The 18,481-nt window shown below is 40.3% G+C and overlaps 1 pseudogene; it reads right to left on the bottom strand.

Annotated features, from left to right (window-relative positions):
* Positions 1-9,103: 9,103 nt before the first annotated feature.
* Positions 9,104-11,458, bottom strand: LOC107143543 (annotated as a pseudogene).
* Positions 11,459-18,481: the final 7,023 nt, after the last annotated feature.

Raw genomic sequence — 18,481 nt, 5'->3', positions numbered from 1 at the left:
CAGAGCTTAGTGATAGAGCATCCCTGTGTTCAATCCCCAGTACTACAAGAAGACTGGGTATGTCTAAAATTATGAAATTATTGGGCTAGGGATAAAGTTCAATGATAGAGCTCTATGCATAGCATATGTGAGGCTCTCAGTTCTGCAAAACAAAAACCAGTGATTAAATCCTAACAGTTGGATCTAACAAGTTTCTTTATAGCTTTCTACAAACGGATTCACGTGAAGCCAATCATGCATCCTCCTTATTCTCAAAAACACTAAAGTGGCAGGGTGCTGGAAGCTTCCATGCCCTTCAAAGACCACGAAGGGAAGGGACCAAGGCAAACCAATGCCAAATACAGTATGGGGTCCTCCACCTTGGCTCTCTTTTCTCCTTTCCAACTACCTCTTTCACCCCCCATGAACTTCAACTAGCCAATAAACTATAAGCTCACCCAAAAGGGGCCTCAGAGAATACTTAAATACTATTGAAATAGTTATGTGCTGAAACAAGGGACATGAAAATAAGAATGGCCCCTAACTGTAAGTTTCTGTTAAAACCACTGCCAGACAACCTGCAGTTTTAACAACTCTATTTTTCTGATAAACTTTCCCCTACCCAGTCAGAATTCTGACTCTGCTCCAACTAGGGCCGGATTGGGAGGTGGGGTGGGGTGGTCACCTGTTCCTTAAGTGCTCCCTGATGCACATCAGCTGAGTAAAGTCTTTCATTACTATCTCTCTTCCAGTCACTCAAATCCTTTTGACACCATGATGTATTTACTCCATCATATCAACAGGGGGAAAAAAAAGATCACCTGAAATACCAGGTGTTTGTGATCCAGCAACATTACTTCTGTTGAGTTACCGTGGTCCACAGGAAAATCAACTCTCAACCTCAAGTCAGATCAGCAGGGTCAGAGTTTCCCACCAACATTCACCTGCTCCTTGGTCTGTCATTTGCTGTGTACTAGAGTTTTCTTGTAATAATAGGTGCCAATGATTTAAAAGCTATTGGGTGAGAACTTTAAACAGAGATAAAACACAGATAGCTCTATTTGTTCAGTTATTTATTGTGCTCATTGCCTTTTGTCAGAGGTAAAGTGCCAGGGTCTCACAGGGTCACAGCCTGAGAGTAGCTGATATTATATACCATCCCCAGTGTCATTTGTTACATTTCCCATGTAGGGACCATGTCCAGAATGCAGTAAGACGATGACCCACCATAATTAACCTAAATGGGATATACCTAAGGAGATGAAGATGCTAGCTAGCTACATCTGTTCTCTCCATAGTGAATCAAGGGGTATTAGCTACACCCTAAGCATAGACTAGGAATAGCCTCCTGGGATAGAGGAGAGACAGAAAAACCAGTTGGGACAGAAGAATATATGTGGAGATTAAGAACTAGCACAAGAGGCTGGGGTAGAGCGCTCACCTAGCATGCATTAGGCACTGGGTTCCATCATCAGCACCACATAAAAATAAAATAAAGGTATTGTGTCCACCTACAACTAAAAATAAATATTTTTTTAAAAAAACTAACACAAGACAAGAAGGAGGATACATTTTACTACCTATGTTTGTTCCTATATAGATAACTCTCAGTGCCACTGTGGTTACTGATTGGAAACAGTAAAATGAAGGGAAAGTTCTGCATACCAAGAGCCAAATTGATTAATTCAAATTTAAATGCTAATTGGATACAGTAAAGTTACCTCCTAGGTCCTTAGCGACTTGAAGTTTGGATCTAACTACAGCTTTAACCCTTGTTCTCAATGTCAAAACTCTGCCTTGCTAGGTGTCAGCAGCCTAATTAAAGAAGCACCAGGGGAGTAAAACCAATAACCTTTATTAAAATATACCATTCTCCCAAAACCTTATCAATAGCAAACAGCATTGCCAAATCCCAGGGATAAAGATGGGGGAAACCATGTTCACTGGGGCTTTCTACAAGACATCACAGGCCTGAAGGAAAACTTCAGAGCCAAGCCACACCTCCCTCAAAGCCCTACACAGAATAGCACTGAAATAATGGTCCCTCACTGAGAAGAGCAAGAACCTTGAGCCCTGTCTGTGGCTCCAGTCTCCTTTTGGTGGCTTCCAAGCAGTGGGTTCCCAAGGATAACCAGAAACTTAAGAAAAGGATGCTTCCCTCCATTGTTGAGAAGAAGGACTTCACAGTCAGGATGAGGTTTCTATATGCACCCCTGCAAACAGTCAGTACTCTACTGTTCCTGAGTCCAGAGCAACAGCCAAGAGTGCAGAATACAGTATGTTGCTCTTTAACAGAGGCACAGTGACACCCATGTCACACACACACACACACACACACACACACACACACACACCTCTGTGCACCTCTGTGGCCAAAACAATTAACTAAGATCTTCTGGTCCTCCATTTATTGTTAACTGTGGTTCTCTTAAAGATCAGAGGCTTCTGGCAGCATGAAGTTCAGTCTCCATAGTCTGCTGACTCACCCATGGCCAAGGAGAGTGCTAGGGTCCTTGGTAACAAGGAGAGGATTCACCCACTGGGACAAAGTCCTATCCAAGACCTGCAGCCAAGTGTAGAGAGGATCCCTGATGTCTGAAGGAGCTTCATAGCTGTCACATGTACTACTATGATGGGCTGAAGGATGATGCTCAAAGATATAAGGCCAGAATCCCTGAAATCTATAATCTTACATGACAAAGACTCGGCTGGTGTGATTAAGAATCCTGAGATGGGAAAATTATCCTCAATTATGGGTGGACTTAAATACAATCATAAGTACCATTGTAAAGAGGCAAAGGGAGATTTGAGGAATAGCTCAGCAATAAATTGCTTGTCTAGCATGCATGAGGCCCTGGGTTCAATTTTCAGCAACCCACAAAGAAGGAGAGGCAGATAGAAGGTTTGATGCTTAGAGGAGAATGTAATATGACCAAAGAAACAGGCTGAAGCAATAAGGCCACAAGCCAGGGAATGCCAGAAGCTGGGAGAAAGAGCTTCCAAAGGGAATACAGCCCTGCTAACACCTTGACTTGGGCCCCCAAATTTTGGACACTAATTTTGGACTTCTGACCTCTGGAACTGAAAGAGAATAAACTGATATTGTTTTAAGCCACCAAGTTTGTAATAGTTCATTACAGTAACTGTATGTAAAAAAAGACCCAAATAAAAAGAGTTGTTGCCTTAAGAGAAAAAACCAGAAGTTGCAGATGGCGGTTTGAGGTAACTCTCCATTGATGTCAAGACCCTGTATGAGAATGGACGATGGTGACTGGAAGGGTCTTTAGTCCCTTGGAACTCCAACCCAAGGGGAGAGAGGTGGAGCCTTTTTATATCTAGCACTCTTGGTGGGAAGGAGGGAGTCAGAGAGGCTAAGAACACAGAGGCATCAATAGACACAGAAGCCTGAATGGAACTTAACTGGGACCAGACAATGGTCCTAATGGAACATGACAGCAAGGAAAGGAATCCTAAAAGACGCTCAAAGAGTCTTAACCACTCTCAAAACAAACTCTTACACACCATTTTGCCCCTCTACTCCAAAATTCTAGTAAGGGAATATACGTAAGAGGAACTCTTTCCTGATTATTTATGTTATATTTGGAAAATCTGTGTATTAATCAGAGTTATCCAGAAAAACAGAACCAATAGAATATAGACATGTAGAAACAGATTTATTATAAGGTACTGATTCATGCAATTGTGGAAGCTGAGGAGTCCTACAACCTAGTGTCTGCAAGCAGGCCCAGGAAAGCTGGTGTTGTAGCTCCAGTTTAAACCCAAAGGCCTGAGAACCTGGGGCATCAACATCCAAGGCAGGAGCCGATAGAGGTCCCTGCACAAAGAGAATGAATTCACCCTTTCTCCACCTTCTTCTTCTGTATGGCACTCAATCAATTGTGTGATGCCATGCACATCAGTGAGGGTGTCTTCTTTACCCAGTCTGACTATTCAAATGCTATCTCTTCCAGAAATACCCTCACAGACACACCCAGAAATATTGTTTTACCAACTATTGATGCATCCATAACACGGTCGAGTTAACCCATAAAATTAACTAACACATTTGTGTTATGAGTTTAATTGTGCCTCCACCCCAAAAAAGATACACGGCAACCCTAATTGTCCAGTACATTGTGACCCATTTTGGAAATAGGGTCTTTGTAGAAGTAAAAAAGGAGAAATCTGAAAACATAAAGAGATATACACAGAGAGAGGATGACGTGCAGACAGGGAGAATGCTGTGTGAAGACTGAGCACTGCAGTGATACATCTGTAAGCCAGGAATGCCCAAGATTAACCGTCAACCACCACCAGCTAGAAAGAGGCAACGGAAGATTCTCCCCTGCAGGTTTCAGTGGGAACAGGGACATCTTTACACCCTGATTTTGGACTTCTTGCTTCCAAATCTAAAAGACAACAATTGTCTGTTGTTACAGCAGCCCTAGGAACTCAATCACCCTGTTTTCCAAATGTATGATAATGCCAGACTTTTCCAGACATACTCATTTTAGCTCCCACGGCATCGTCCAGCAATGCCTACCCAACCAGACACACTCTCGCCCCTCTCTCCATGACTTGGAATGAAATGGCTCCTGTGGATTCATTCTTTCGAAGTATAGCATCAATAACTTTCAAACTTGGGGCTGGGGTTGTGGCTCAGCCATAGAGCACTCACCTAGCACATGTGAGACCCTGGGTTCGATCCTCAGAACCACATATAAATAAATAAAATAAACATATTGTGTCCAACTACAACTAAAAAATAAGTACTTAAACAAAATAAATTCAAACTTAAAAAAAAAGTAAACTTGACTCATCAACAAAATGAAAGACGTTTTTCCCATAAGCTTTTACTTTGACAAAATATTTACACAATTACATTATTGCTGTTTGACAGCCCCCTTTCAAACCTGGCACCAAGAGGAAAGAATCAACTCTATATTCTCTAAAGACAATAAACTGACAACAAATCTTGATTTGACACAGTCTTCCTCCTGGGCTCCTCATAAAAAGATGTCCCACATGTTAGAAGTTTTATATGCAGCTTCTCATAAGTCAGAAGACCAATGTCAAAGACAAAGAAAGGCAAAAAAAAAAAATTTAAACAAGCACAAATTCTTGTTTCAATCCTTGGGATATTTTTATTTTTGTATAATGATTCAAAAACTAATTACATCAAAGACTAATAAATAGGGCTGGGTTTGTAGCTCAGTGGTAGAGCACTCAGCTCACTTATGAGGCACTGGGTTCAAATTCTCAGCACCACACAAAAATAAATAAATAAAGTTCCATTGGCAACTGAAAAATTGTTTCAAAAAACACTAGTAAAAAAATGACAAATAAGGGGCCAGGGTTGTGGCTCAGTGGTAGAGTGCTTGCCTAGCATGTGTGAGGCACTGGGTTCAATCCCCGGCATCACATAAAAATAAACAATAAGATAAAGGTATTTAAAAAAAGACAAATAAAATGAGCAATAAGAGTACTTTATCAGGAAAAAAATGTTAGTCTTCGACATAGGACATACTATTTTGAAAGTTGGGAATAAGAAGTTGTCAGATGTGCAACAGATTGAAATTAAGCCCCTATCTCTCACCATGCACAAAACTCAACTCAAGGTGGATCAAGGACCTAGGAATTAAACCAGAGACCCTGCTCCTAACAGAAGAAAAAGTAGGCCCAAATCTCCATCATGTTGGATTAGGCCCCAACTTTCTTAATAAAACTCCTATAGCACAAGAAGTAAAATCAATAATCAATAAATGGTATGGATTCAAACTAAAAAGCTTTTTCTCAGCAAAAGAAACAATCAGTGAGGTGGACAGAGAGCCTACAGAATGGGAGCAAATTTTTACCACACGCACATCAGATAAGCACTAATCTCCAGGATATAAAAAGAACTCAAAAATCTTAACAGCAAAAAACCCCCCCCAAAAAAAAACAATCAATAAATGGGCCAAGGAACTGAACAGACACTTTGAAGAAGAGGACATACAATCAATCAACAAATATATGAAAAATGTTCAATATCTTTAGCAATTAAAGAAATGCAAATCAAACTACTCTATGATTTCATCTCACTCTAGTTAGAATGTCAAGTATCAAGAATACAAACAACAATAAGTGTCGGTGAGGACGTGGGGAAAAAGGCACATTCATACATTGCTGGTGGAACTACAAATTGGTGCAGCCAATATGGAAAGCAGTATGGAGATTCCCTGGAAAGTTTGGAATGGAACCACCATTTGACCCAGCTATCCCACTCCTTGGTTCATACCCAAAGGACTTAAAAACATCATACTACAGCGACACAGCCATATCAGTGTTTATAGCAGCATAAGTCACAATAGCTAAATTGTGAAATCAACCCTCCAGTAGATGAATGGATAAAGAAACTGTGGTATGTATACACAATGGAATATTACTCAGTACTAAAAGAGAATAAAATCATGGCATTTGCAGGTAAATGGATGAAGTTGGAGAATATTATGCCAATCCCAAAAAAACCAAATACCAAATTTTTTCTCTGATATGAGGATGCCGATCCATAAAGGGGATGGGAGGAGAGCATGGGAGGAATGAAGGAAATTTGGATCAGGAAAAGGGGAGGGAGAGGAAAGTAGGGGACATGGGGGTAGGAAAGATAATGGAATGAGATGGACATCATTACCCTAAGTACATGTATGAAGACACAAATGGTGTGACTATACTTTGTATACAACCAGAGATATGAAAAAAAATGTTTCTATATGTGTACTATGAATTGATATGCATTCTGCTGTCATATATAACAAATTAGAATTAAAACAAAAAAAAGTTGTAAGAGTAATTTGAGTTGGGTTGTTTTGTTTGTGGTGCTGGTGATTGAACCCAGGTCTCATGTGTGCTAAGCATGCACTCTACCACTTAGTTACATCCCCAGAGTTATGTCCATTCAGGAACTAAGATAGGACTCTGTTAAGACCATTTGGCTGCATAAGAACCAAAAACCAAAAATCCAGAAGCAGAAAGACTGTGGCCCAAGCAGCTTTTTCAAGGAAATCTCCAAGGATCCAGGCTTCCTCTCTCTAACTTCCTGCTCCTCCATCCTTAACTTGTGGCTTTTGTCCTCACAGTCACAAGACAGCTGTTTATTCTGAAATCATTGAGTCTTTCTACCAAGAAGGAGGAAAGGCAAAAAGCTAGCAGAAAGAGATGTGTGCTACTGAATCTGCCCCTTATGTCAGGGAAGAAATAGCTTTCCTGGACTTAAGTCATACCGGCTATACATAGGAAACTGGGAGATCCAGTTTTACCCTGTTCTATACTTGTCCTGGCAAGTTCTGGGTTGTTATTAAGAAATATGGAAAAGGGTAATACCAGGCTGCCAGGGAGGAGGTTCTTAGTAATATCTGCCAAAAGGGATAAAATAGGAAAACCAGAAATATTCTTTCTTGCTGGGCACCATAGAACACACCTGTAATCCCAGTGGCACAGGAGGCTAAGGTAAGAGGATTGTGAGTTCAAAGCCAGCCTCAGTGACATAGCAAGACACTGTCTCAAAATGAAAAGTAAAGATAAAAATGATGGCAGAGGGCCTGGGGTATGGCTCAGTGGTTAAGGGCACCTGGGTTCATTCCCTGGTACAAAAAAAAAAAAAAAGAATACAACAACAAAAAAAAATCTTTCTTTCTTAAATTATGAAAACTCTCCTAGTCTTAGGACATAACTGAAGTTGTACATACCATCACTTAATCTTATGATGGGAGGTAAAACCACCCAACCTGCAGGGAAAAAAAAAATGTGTTTAAGTTATTAAAAGAGTTCTAGACTGGAAATAAGAACTTCTTTGTGTGTGTGTGTGTGTGTTTTCTTCTTGTTGTTTTTTTAATTTATTTATTTATTTTTTATTCTAATTTGTTATATATGACAGCAGAATGCATTTCAATTCATATTACACATATAGAATACAATTTTTCATATCTCTGGTTGTGCACAAAGTATAGTCACACCATTTGTGTCTTTATACATGTACTTAAGGTAATGATGTCCATCTCATTCCACTGTCTTTTCTACCCCCATACCCTTTCCTTCCCCTCCCACCCTTTGCTCTATCTAGAGTTCATCTAATCCTCCCATGCTTCCCCCCTAACCCCATTATGAATCAGCATCCTTATATCAGAGAAAACATTTGGCATTTGGTTTTTTGGGATTGGCTAGTTTCACTTAGCATTATATTCTCTAACTCCATCCATTTTCCTGCAAATGCCATGATTTTATTCTCTTTTAATGCTGAATAATATTCCATTATGTATATATACTGCATTTTCTTTATCCATTCATCTACTGAAGGGCATCTCATTTGTTTCCACAGTTTAGCTATTGTGAATTGTGCTGCTATAAACATTCATGTGGTTATGTCCTGTAGTATGCTGTTTTTAAGTCCTTTGGGTATAGACTGAGGATAGCGGGTCAAATGATTCTTCCATTCCCAGTTTTCCAAGGAATCTCCATACTGCTTAGACTGGAAATAAGAACTTCTTAACAAAGAACATTAACAAACTTGATCAGCAATAAATATTCCTTAGATAAGAATCCCATCCTACAGAAAGAAACATTTAGAATTGTACATGAGAATATATATACAAGGATCTTCAATGCGGCACTGTTTGGGAAAGTTAAAAGTTGAAAATAACCATATTTATTTATTTGTGTATCAGACACACACACATATATAGACACACCCATAAGCTGGAAAGTCTAAGCAAGTGTTTAAGAATAAGGTGGGTTTGAATGTCTGACATGAAAAATGTTTCAAAATTTCTTCAGTAGGGGCTGGGATTGTGGCTTAGTAGCAGAGCGCTTGCCTTGCACCTGTGAGGCACTAGGTTCGATCCTCAGCACCACATAAAAATAAATAAACAAAATAAAGATATTGTGTCCATGTATAACTAAGAAAATTTTTTTTAAAAAATTCTTCAGTAATAAACAGAGAATAAAAAAGTAGGCAGGGCTGGAGGTTGGAGATGTTGATCAGAAGGTACAATCTTTTTATTTTTTTCATGTCATTAGTTTATTTACAAACATATCCAGTTTTGCTATGAGTCCAAGAGTTTGATGCAATTTTCAAAGAGATTGTACCTGTTAAAACAGTCTTCATATCTGTTAAATGGAGCAAGTAAAACATAGTTATTTCTTAAGCAGTTGGTATCTGACTATAAAGATAGGTACAGCAAATCCTGATCCAATGTGTAAGGTTATCACAAACAGTAAGCACCATTTGTTTTACACTGAAAATGGCAATTCTTCCTGAGGCCCTCCTAATAGTGACTCTGAAGGAATACAGAGGTCTTGAACCCCCAGATGCTCAGCCCCAACAGAAGGTACAGTCTTGTAGTTACTCAATGAATAAGCTCTGGAGACCTAATGTACAGCATGGTAATTACAGTTAATAATCATGTCTTGAATAAAGCTGAAAAATAAAATTAAAATACTTGTTCACTCCTCAGTCCAAAAAAAAAAAAAAACAGCTTTGTGTTGGTTTATTAACTCTGTCCCAAGTGTCATTCATTATTTTTGATCCACCATCAATTTCAAGCTCACTGAGCAGGTAGTAGTAAATTAAACATCATCATTTTCTTAAAATCACTTTTAATTATTGATATGCTGAAAAAGCAAGGCATGATACAAGACAAACTATGGAGAGGCAATTGAGGAGGGGGAATCTTAATTGTTAATACATGTACTTATTAAAAAAATATTTTATTTTTTAGTTACAGATGGGCTCAATAACCTCTATTTTATTTATTTTTATGTGGTGCTGAAGATCGAAACTGGTAGCTCATAAGTGTGAGGCAAGTGCTCTACCTCTGAGCTACAATCCCAGCCCCCTAGACATACTTTTGTATATAATATAATTTTTGTGAACATTTAATTAAATAAGACAACAACAAAGGAAAACATGAGCTAAAATCAAGAGGATATATCCAATTAGGTGACTTTTCCTAACTAAGCTAAATCCCCAAACCTCAACCCAGACTAGAAATATCTCTCTGGGCACACAGTTAACAACCCCCTTATAGCTAAGAAAAACAAATGACTAAGGCACGATTTGGCAAAAGTTCCCTCTTAGGAAAGCCAGTCAATCAGCCTTCTGAACTTGACCTTCTCAATCCCAGAAAGAGAAGTGGGGGTCAAGCCAAGTCATGCATCCCAGCAAGGTGAGCTTGACCTCTGTTGCCAGCCACCTTAACAGGATGCAGGGACAGGCAAGAGCAGAGAGGAGCAGAGGGCCCAGGTCCTTGAGTCTACAGCAATCATGAACATGGATAGGAACAAATAAAAGCCTGGCCAAAGAAAGGCAAAGAATAGCAGCTCCTGGCTTCCATTCACACAGGACACTCCTGCCACCTCCACGATCACCAACGAATGTGGGGACATTTGATGACTTCTTTTTCCTTACAGTAGAGGAGAAGCAATATGAGCAGTTTAAAGCCAAATTGAAGGAGAAGGGAAACATTGGATAGAATCTATACTTCTCTTCCTACTTTCCTAAAATGTGGCCCTGTTAGGATGGTGAGTGAGTGCTGGGAGTAAGAGACAGCCCCACCCAGGTCCACGCTCACCGGTCTACCCCTATTGCATTCCTGCCTGGGGATAATTCACGTCGTCTAATTTACTTCTCCCCCGTCATTAACTATTCCACATTCTTTTTTCTTTTTTCATTTATTGTTCTTGCACTGGGAGAAGTATTAAGACAAGAAAGAGGGCCTTGAGGAAGGATGCTGGAGAGAATTAAGAGTTGAGAAATTTATTTATTTTTATGTGGTGTTGAGGATTGAACCCAGGGCCTTGCACATGCTAGGCGAGCGCTCTACCACTGAGACACAACCCCAGCCCTGTTTTCTGATTTATTTTCTCATTGCAACAGACCTCACCTTGGGGTAACTTTCCCCTTACCTCAAGAATTTTCATCCCCTCCAATGGAGTGGGGAGGAGAGGATGGCTAGTTAGGTTATCTAGTCAGGCTTCCCAACCGCCTTGCGAGCAGGTATGTACACATTTTGCCCCCAGACGACTCACTCTCAGCCTTCCCAATGTGTTTATGACTTTAACAGTAGAAACCAAGTCAGGGCACTGTCAAGGCTGACACTGACTGGATGCATGTGCTCAGGGAGAAAGGACACAGGGGGTAATCCTGGAAAACTGGGGCCCACACCTGTTCAAAAATCATAAAACAGTGCTCATTGGGACAAGTCACTGGCACACTCAAAAGAGAAGGAGCACAGAAGTCTCTCTCAGCATTAGGACTCAACCATTCAAATCACTGAATCATAGACAGCCAAAGGGATCCTAGAGATCAACATCCAGAGGACCACCGCTCAGGTCTCACTCTTCCCTGGAACCCATCCCACAGATGAGAACATCGAGGCTCCTCACCTTGGCCTTCAGATTTCTGAACTGCTTGACTTCCTCTGAGCAAGTCCACAGTTATATCCATTAATTAGGGGTCAATGATCCCTTACACACCTCAGTAAAGTTTCCAAATCTGGTTCCTTGGAAACATCAGTACAGTGAATAAAACTGCGAGGCACTACATCACTTTGTTTATTGCTTTTTTCACAGCTCATACTGGCATCTGTTCAGCCCAGGGTTATTTAAGACCTAATGTTCATCGCCCTGGAGTGTACAGCAAAATAAATGGGGTCTCAGCTAATTAAATGCTGGCGCAAAGCTGAGGTATCTGAAAAAATCTCAAAATCCATCCACTGGCCTGTCCTAGAGCCAAGAGCTGCTGCTGTTATATGACACAATAAAAGAGATGCTATGTAAATTTTAAATATTTTATTGAACATAAATAATTAGAATATCCAGCCATTTTCTAAGGCAGAAATATCTAACAGCTAGCGTGCAGAAAGCATTGCAGATGTTCACAAACTACAGAAGTGTCAATTTGCTTTTAAGTTCCTTTTAAGCAATTTTTTACTCTAAAGAAGTGAACATTTATAACTGTGAATAAATCGTTTGTGGTTTGGGCAAATGTTTAGGAATATTCAATAAAGCATTCATATAAATATTCAGTTATGGAGATAATTTGATTTAAATAGATGGTACATTCAATAAATAAACATTGTTCAACATGAATAAACATTTTAAACAACCAGCAAGCATCAAAACCCAGCTGATGTTTCATGCAAATCTTTGGAAAACATTTTATTTAGCAGTTCTTATGTACACTACACATTGTTGATGATTCTTTCATGCTCCTTATTATAAGCAGAATTTGCATGAAAACAGCACCTTTTCTTAAGAGAATTCATCTTTATACAGCACCACCGTTTTATTACAATTTTTCCTTTTTTACAGCCTTTTACGGTGCAACATTGTGGTGCCCAAGGATCTAGAACTTCCAGGGCTCAGACACTCCACCATTTACAACCTGTTCCCAGGGCCAGTATAATCTTCTTTAGCCTCAACATCATCATCTGTGAAATGGCAACCATAATACTCTCCCGACAAGAATGAGGGTTAAATAAGATGACATGAATAAAGTTCTCAGAAAACTTTCTACAAACATATCTGTTGTTATCACTTTATATGATTTCGAATAAAATGAACATGCCACCTGAATCATTTAAATTAGACTTGGGCATCCATTGTTTTAGCCTGTAACTACTTTCACACCCTGTCATGGGGATTTATATTGGATTCCTATTCTTGAGAATAATTTGGCTACAGCTATTGAAATTGGAAATACACATTTCCTTTGATCCAGCAACTGTGCTCCTGGGGATTTACCTATCACTAGCTAGTTGACAAGCACGTTCCTAGATCAGTGTCCCAGGATGTTCACTCCTGCATTTTTGTAATAGAAAATAAAAGGACAAGCCAGGCACAGTGGCATATGCCTATAATCCCAGCGGCTTCAGAGGCTGAGACAGAAGAATTATGAGTTCAAAGCCAGCCTCAGCAACTGTGAGGCACTAAGCAACTCAGTGAGACCCTGTCTCTAAATAAAATACAAAATAGGGCTGGGGATGTGGCTCAGTGGTCAAGTGTCCCTGAGTTCAACCCCCAGTACCCCCCAAAAAAAAAAAGAAAAAGAAAGAAAGAAAGAAAGAAGAAGAAAAGGACAACTTAAATGTTCAATAAACGCTTAAGTAAATTACCATACACTTCTATTTATGGAACTTGTCACAATAGGAATTTTACCCTTATTTGTTTGGTTATTGGATTATTATTATAGTTTTTCTTTGTGAGGAAAGAATACTTGTCCCCTTCCTAAAAATGCCCTTGTGGATGGAGGGAGCCTGGATAGTGACACACCACAGGCCCCTCTCAGCCCCTTATGCATACAAGCCAAGGAAGGTATAGGACTTACGTGATCTGTAAATTGAAGAAGAATAACTGACTATACTCAGCTCAGCGAGCTCTTTTTACCTCTTGGGAGAAAGCAGCCCACGGGGTTCAGGAGCTCTTTCCTCCTTGCAATATCTTCACTAGGTTGTTCCCCATCTTCACAGTGGGGAAGTCCACTATGATCAACCTTGCCTGTGGCTGAGTGGGTACAGCTGCCCAGCTCTGGACATGGGCATTAAGTCCATCTGGTTTGAACATGGCTGTGTGTTTGAACATAGCCTTTAGCAACGATAAAGGTAATAATGGTCTCCATCTGCCTATCATTCCTTTTATATTTCAATTTGATCAGAACTTGGACAAGGAAAGGGATGCTTTTGAGGGGCCTCATGAAGGCGACCATATGCCCCACAAACATAAATTCCTTGAAGATAAGAATTATGTCTGTCTTGCTCACCAGTGTATCCCCAGAATGGACCCTAAGCTCCCAAATTGAATAAATGAATCATGCAAATAGTGTCATATAAATCATACATAATGTGTCTGTGTGTGGTGACATAAATGTGATTTCCTTTAGAGAAAGAGAGTAGAACAGAAGGTGGCCTTTTCAATGTGAACCTACAAGAACAGTTTGGATTTCTAACCATATTAATAGTGTTAGTTATTCAATAGTTAGAGACTAGCTATATAAAGTTACCTACCAGGAAGCATAAACAGTTTTGTGTTTTCCTTTATACTTTCTGTATAAACATTTTAAGAGAAATCCTCATTAGAAAGAAAAGGTAGGAAAAAAAAAAAAAAAGAAAGAAAGAAAAGGTAGGCAGGAAGACCTATGGCAAGTCCTTTAAGTCCTTTTGTAGAATGAGTAATCACTCATAAGTCAGGGTTCTTGGTCAAAAGAAAAAAAAATTCTAGCTTCTTTGAACAGAAGAGGAATTCATCTGAAGGCATCAAACAGCTCACAAAGTAGATGGGGAGGCTGGGAGCCATCAAAAACTGGGCAGGGTGCAAGGCAGCCCTGAACACTAGCAGCATGGTGCCCCAGGAAATTAGCATGGTGACCACACCACCCAGACATTGCCATAGACATTGCTACTTAGTCACATAGCCTTAACTCTCTGACACATCTCATAACCTCAAGGTTCAAAGTTCAGGACAGGGGACTGGGGCTGTAGCTCAGCAGTGAGTGTTTGCCTCACAAGTGAGGTGCTGGATTTGGTCCTCGGTGACACATAAAAATAAAGATATTGTGTCCTTCTATAACTGAAAAAAAATATTTAAAAAAAAAAGTTCAGGACAGGAGCAGTCAGTCAACCCAGATGAGGACACCTGCCCAAGCAGAGGTTTTGGCCTTGGGTAGGATAATGGACACCTCACTCTTTACTCCCTGCAACAGAAGGGTAGATAGTTTGGGTACAGTTGATGGCAGGGATGTGGGTTTGGATGGTGGGGTGGTAAAGGAATCTCTGATCACTTGCTTCTCTTTTCTCAATGGATTATGACAAAGAATTATCAGCTGAGGGACAAGTAAGAAACAATATTAGAGATTTGAGAAAAGACAAAGTATGAAATAGTACTTCTGAAGGGTAGTATTTCCATTATCTACTGCTATATAATAAATCACCCCAAAATAGTAATTTGGAAAAGTAACAATAACTTCTTTTGCCCATGAATCTGGGGGTCAAGTGTGCCCCAGCTAGGTAGCTTTCACTCAGGGTCCCTCATAAGACTGCACTCGGATGGTAGATGGGGCTGGGGTCATCCTGCAAGGTTATTCACACACAAGTCTGGTTCCTGGGATGAGAAGATAATCCTTAGAGATATCTTGATTTCTGTTTATTTTTATTTATTTAAATTTGTGTGTGTGGGCTGGGGACGTGGCTCAAGCAGTAGCGCCCTCGCCTAGCATGCGTGCGGCCCGGGTTCGATCCTTAGCACCACATACAAACAAAGATGTTGTGTCCGCCGAAAACTGAAAAATAAATATTAAAATTAAATTTGTATAAGCTATATATATATAATATATATATATATGTAGTCACATAGCCTTAACTCTCTGACACACCTCATAACCTCAAGGTCCATATTTATACAAATATGCATGCATGTGTGTATGTGTGTATACATGCATACAGATAAATAACTTTTGTTTGTATAGCAATGTGTGTGTGTGTGTGTAATCACATAGCAGCTGAAGGTTCCCAGCATACCAAGAGAAACCAGTAGAATCTTCATGGCCTTTTCTAAACTGGCCTCAGAATTCATGTGGTGTCCATTCTATTTGTGTTCTACCCATAGAAGACTAGAAGGTCCCATCCAGATTCAAGGGAAGGGAATGTAGACCCTATCACTTAACTGAGAAATGTTAGAGAATTTACAGAGAGATTGATAAATAAATAAAGCATAAGGCTCCATTGGGGGTTCACTGGAGATAAATGGTCATGCATTAGAGAGACCAGTTGGCAGAGTTCTGTTTTTGTCCATTGATTTGGGGCTGCCTGAGTCCACATCCAGGAGGGATGACAGCCAATTTACCATGGATTCATCCCTTCCTCTGGCCTCTATGAGGAGGTAAGCACTAAGAGGGCAGGACCCTTGTCAGTCTGATTGGTGGCTAAATCTTGGAGATTAGAGCTGGGTCCCCTATAAAGCTGACACTGGACTCAGTGTCAGCTTTTTCACCGTCCACATCTGAGTGCTCCTGTCATCCTCCATGAACAGATAGGTCCAAAACATCAGCCAAAATACTACTTGCTTCCATCCTCTCAGCTGATTAAACAAGATCTCTAGGAATTCTTCTCCAGAAAACACATTCCATAATTCCCCTGCTATAAAACTCTGCCTCTGCAGGGTCAGACAGATACATCTGTGTTGTGGTTGAACCTGGCTCTTTTCCACAGCTTTGGTTCTAGCTGTTCTTTCTGATCAGGATGCCTTCCTGCCTCCCTGTCACCAACTTCTGTGTAAGACTTTGCACAGATCACTTTATTACTTAGAGCTTTAGTTTTCACACCTATAAAATGAAGCTTTTTATGATTTTTTTATATTTATTTTTTAGGTGTAGATGGACACAACACAATGCCTTTATTTTTTTATGTGGTGCTGAGGATCGAACCCGGGTCCCGCCCGTGCTAGGCGAGCACGCTACCGCTGAGCCACAATCCCAGCCCCTTTTTATGATCTTTAAGTTCTCTTTAGGGCATAAAAATCATACCCTGCTATCTTATCCCACTCATTTGATGACTTTCAACAAGGATGCCAAAATGTGTCAGCTCAGATGAAGACACTAGCAACAGTGCCCCCAGGTTTTTACCTCTCGATTGATCCACTTAAGACGCAGCCTCTGGAAACACATTGAATCTAAAAGCAAAGTCCCCTACACCCTATAAATCTTTGTTGGATTTGAGCATGAGACCACAGAAAGAGAAGTATTGATGGTGGAGCTGTAAAGTACCTAAACAAAGACAGATTCAGCCCATTCTTTGCCCTCTCGGGTGTTCACATCCTTTCTTAGCCATCACCCAGCCCAGTCAGATGAAAATATCTCTTTTTATCTTTCCACATACATCAACCCCTTTCTTTCCTGAATCATTTTTGTTGTTTTTCTCTGAACCTTCCCCACTTTGTCTCTGCCTTACCAATGCTTAATGTCAGGGCCATCCACAGGGTAAGAGGTGGGGGGCCGAGGACTGCAGCAATGGAGGAGTCAGGGCAATAGAAATAAATAACATTTAGTAAGGCAGCAACATTCACTGTGTCCCATAGGCTGCGGCACACCCTGGAGTCAGATGCGCAGAGGTGGAAACTGCCTGTGAGTTGAATTGGGGGCCTGAAGTAAGGTCACCTGCTCAAAATGGCTAGCTGGGGTTCAAAGGCCAGCTCCATCACTAACTAAATATGTGTGTGAGACCTTGAGTATGTTATTCCCTAATCATTTCATTCCTCAGTCTCTTCCTCTAAAAAGTAAGAATGAAGCCAGGTGTGGTGGATAATACCCGTAATCCTATCAATTTGGGAGACTGAGGCAGGAGGATTGCAGGTTCAGGGCCAGCCTCGGCAACTTAGCAAGACCTTCAGCAATTTAGTGAGACCCTGTCTCAAAATAAAAGAGTTAAGAAAACTTGTGCTGTAAATGGATAATAATGAGTGTAATACATTCCACTATTGTCATGTATGTAGGTAAATAAACAAATAAATAAAGGACTGGGACTATAATACACAATAAAAACAAAATGTGAAAGAAAAAACATCTTTTTTAAAAAAAATTTAAAGGATGATAGTACATAGGGTCATTGTGAGGATTAAAGGAAATAAAACATATGAAGTGCTTTGAATAATACTTAGCACTCAATAAATAGAATGTATTATCCATCTTCCATGATGCCTGAAATTCTAGCACTATTCCTTGGGATTAAGATGGGAGAGCTGGCCTTGCATATTCCAAGTCCAATTGTACTCCTGCCTTATTCTGCATAAATGAGATTCCTAGCTGGACTCTGGTAACTAACTCTACCTTAATAATCCACCCATTGTCCAATTATTCTACTACCAACTCCATCCCTTTGGTCTCCTTCTTGTGACTAAAGTCCAGCTCCTAAAATGAATGGAGTTCTGCCAGGTCTGAAGTAGCTACTCAAAAATACTTTTTGATTGTCTGACCAGTTGCCTTCTACTAGTCTTCTTGATGCTGCCCTGGAATGGTGCTCCCTGTGCATTCTCATCGGAGCTCTCTCCACCTGGACTCAGTGTCAGCTTTTTCACCGTCCACATCTGAGTGCTCCTGTCATCCTCCATGAACAGATAGGTCCAAAACATCAGCCAAAATACTACTTGCTTCCATCCTCTCAGCTGATTAAACAAGATCTCTAGGAATTCTTCTCCAGAAAACACATTCCATAATTCCCCTGCTATAAAACTCTGCCTCTGCAGGGTCAGACAAGGATCCTGGGTTGGGTACACTTCTTAACATGTACCTAGCTTCCTCCACTTTCTGCCCAGCCCTCTATAGCTCTCTATCAGTGTTCAAAATAGAATTCTCTCACCCTGCCCTAGTACCCAGAGTGCTGGCTGAGTGCAAAACAGTTGGGATTATGACAGAAGGGATCAGGGCTTCCTAGACCAAAGATTTCAGAACTAGAGGGGAGTATAACATAAGGCTGGAAAATTA

The sequence above is a fragment of the Marmota marmota genome, unplaced genomic scaffold (assembly GCF_001458135.2).
Source record: "Marmota marmota marmota unplaced genomic scaffold, marMar, whole genome shotgun sequence".
NCBI lineage: Eukaryota > Metazoa > Chordata > Mammalia > Rodentia > Sciuridae > Marmota > Marmota marmota.
Note: the sequence above shows the minus strand (reverse complement) of the source record. Positions and strands in the feature narration are given on the sequence as shown.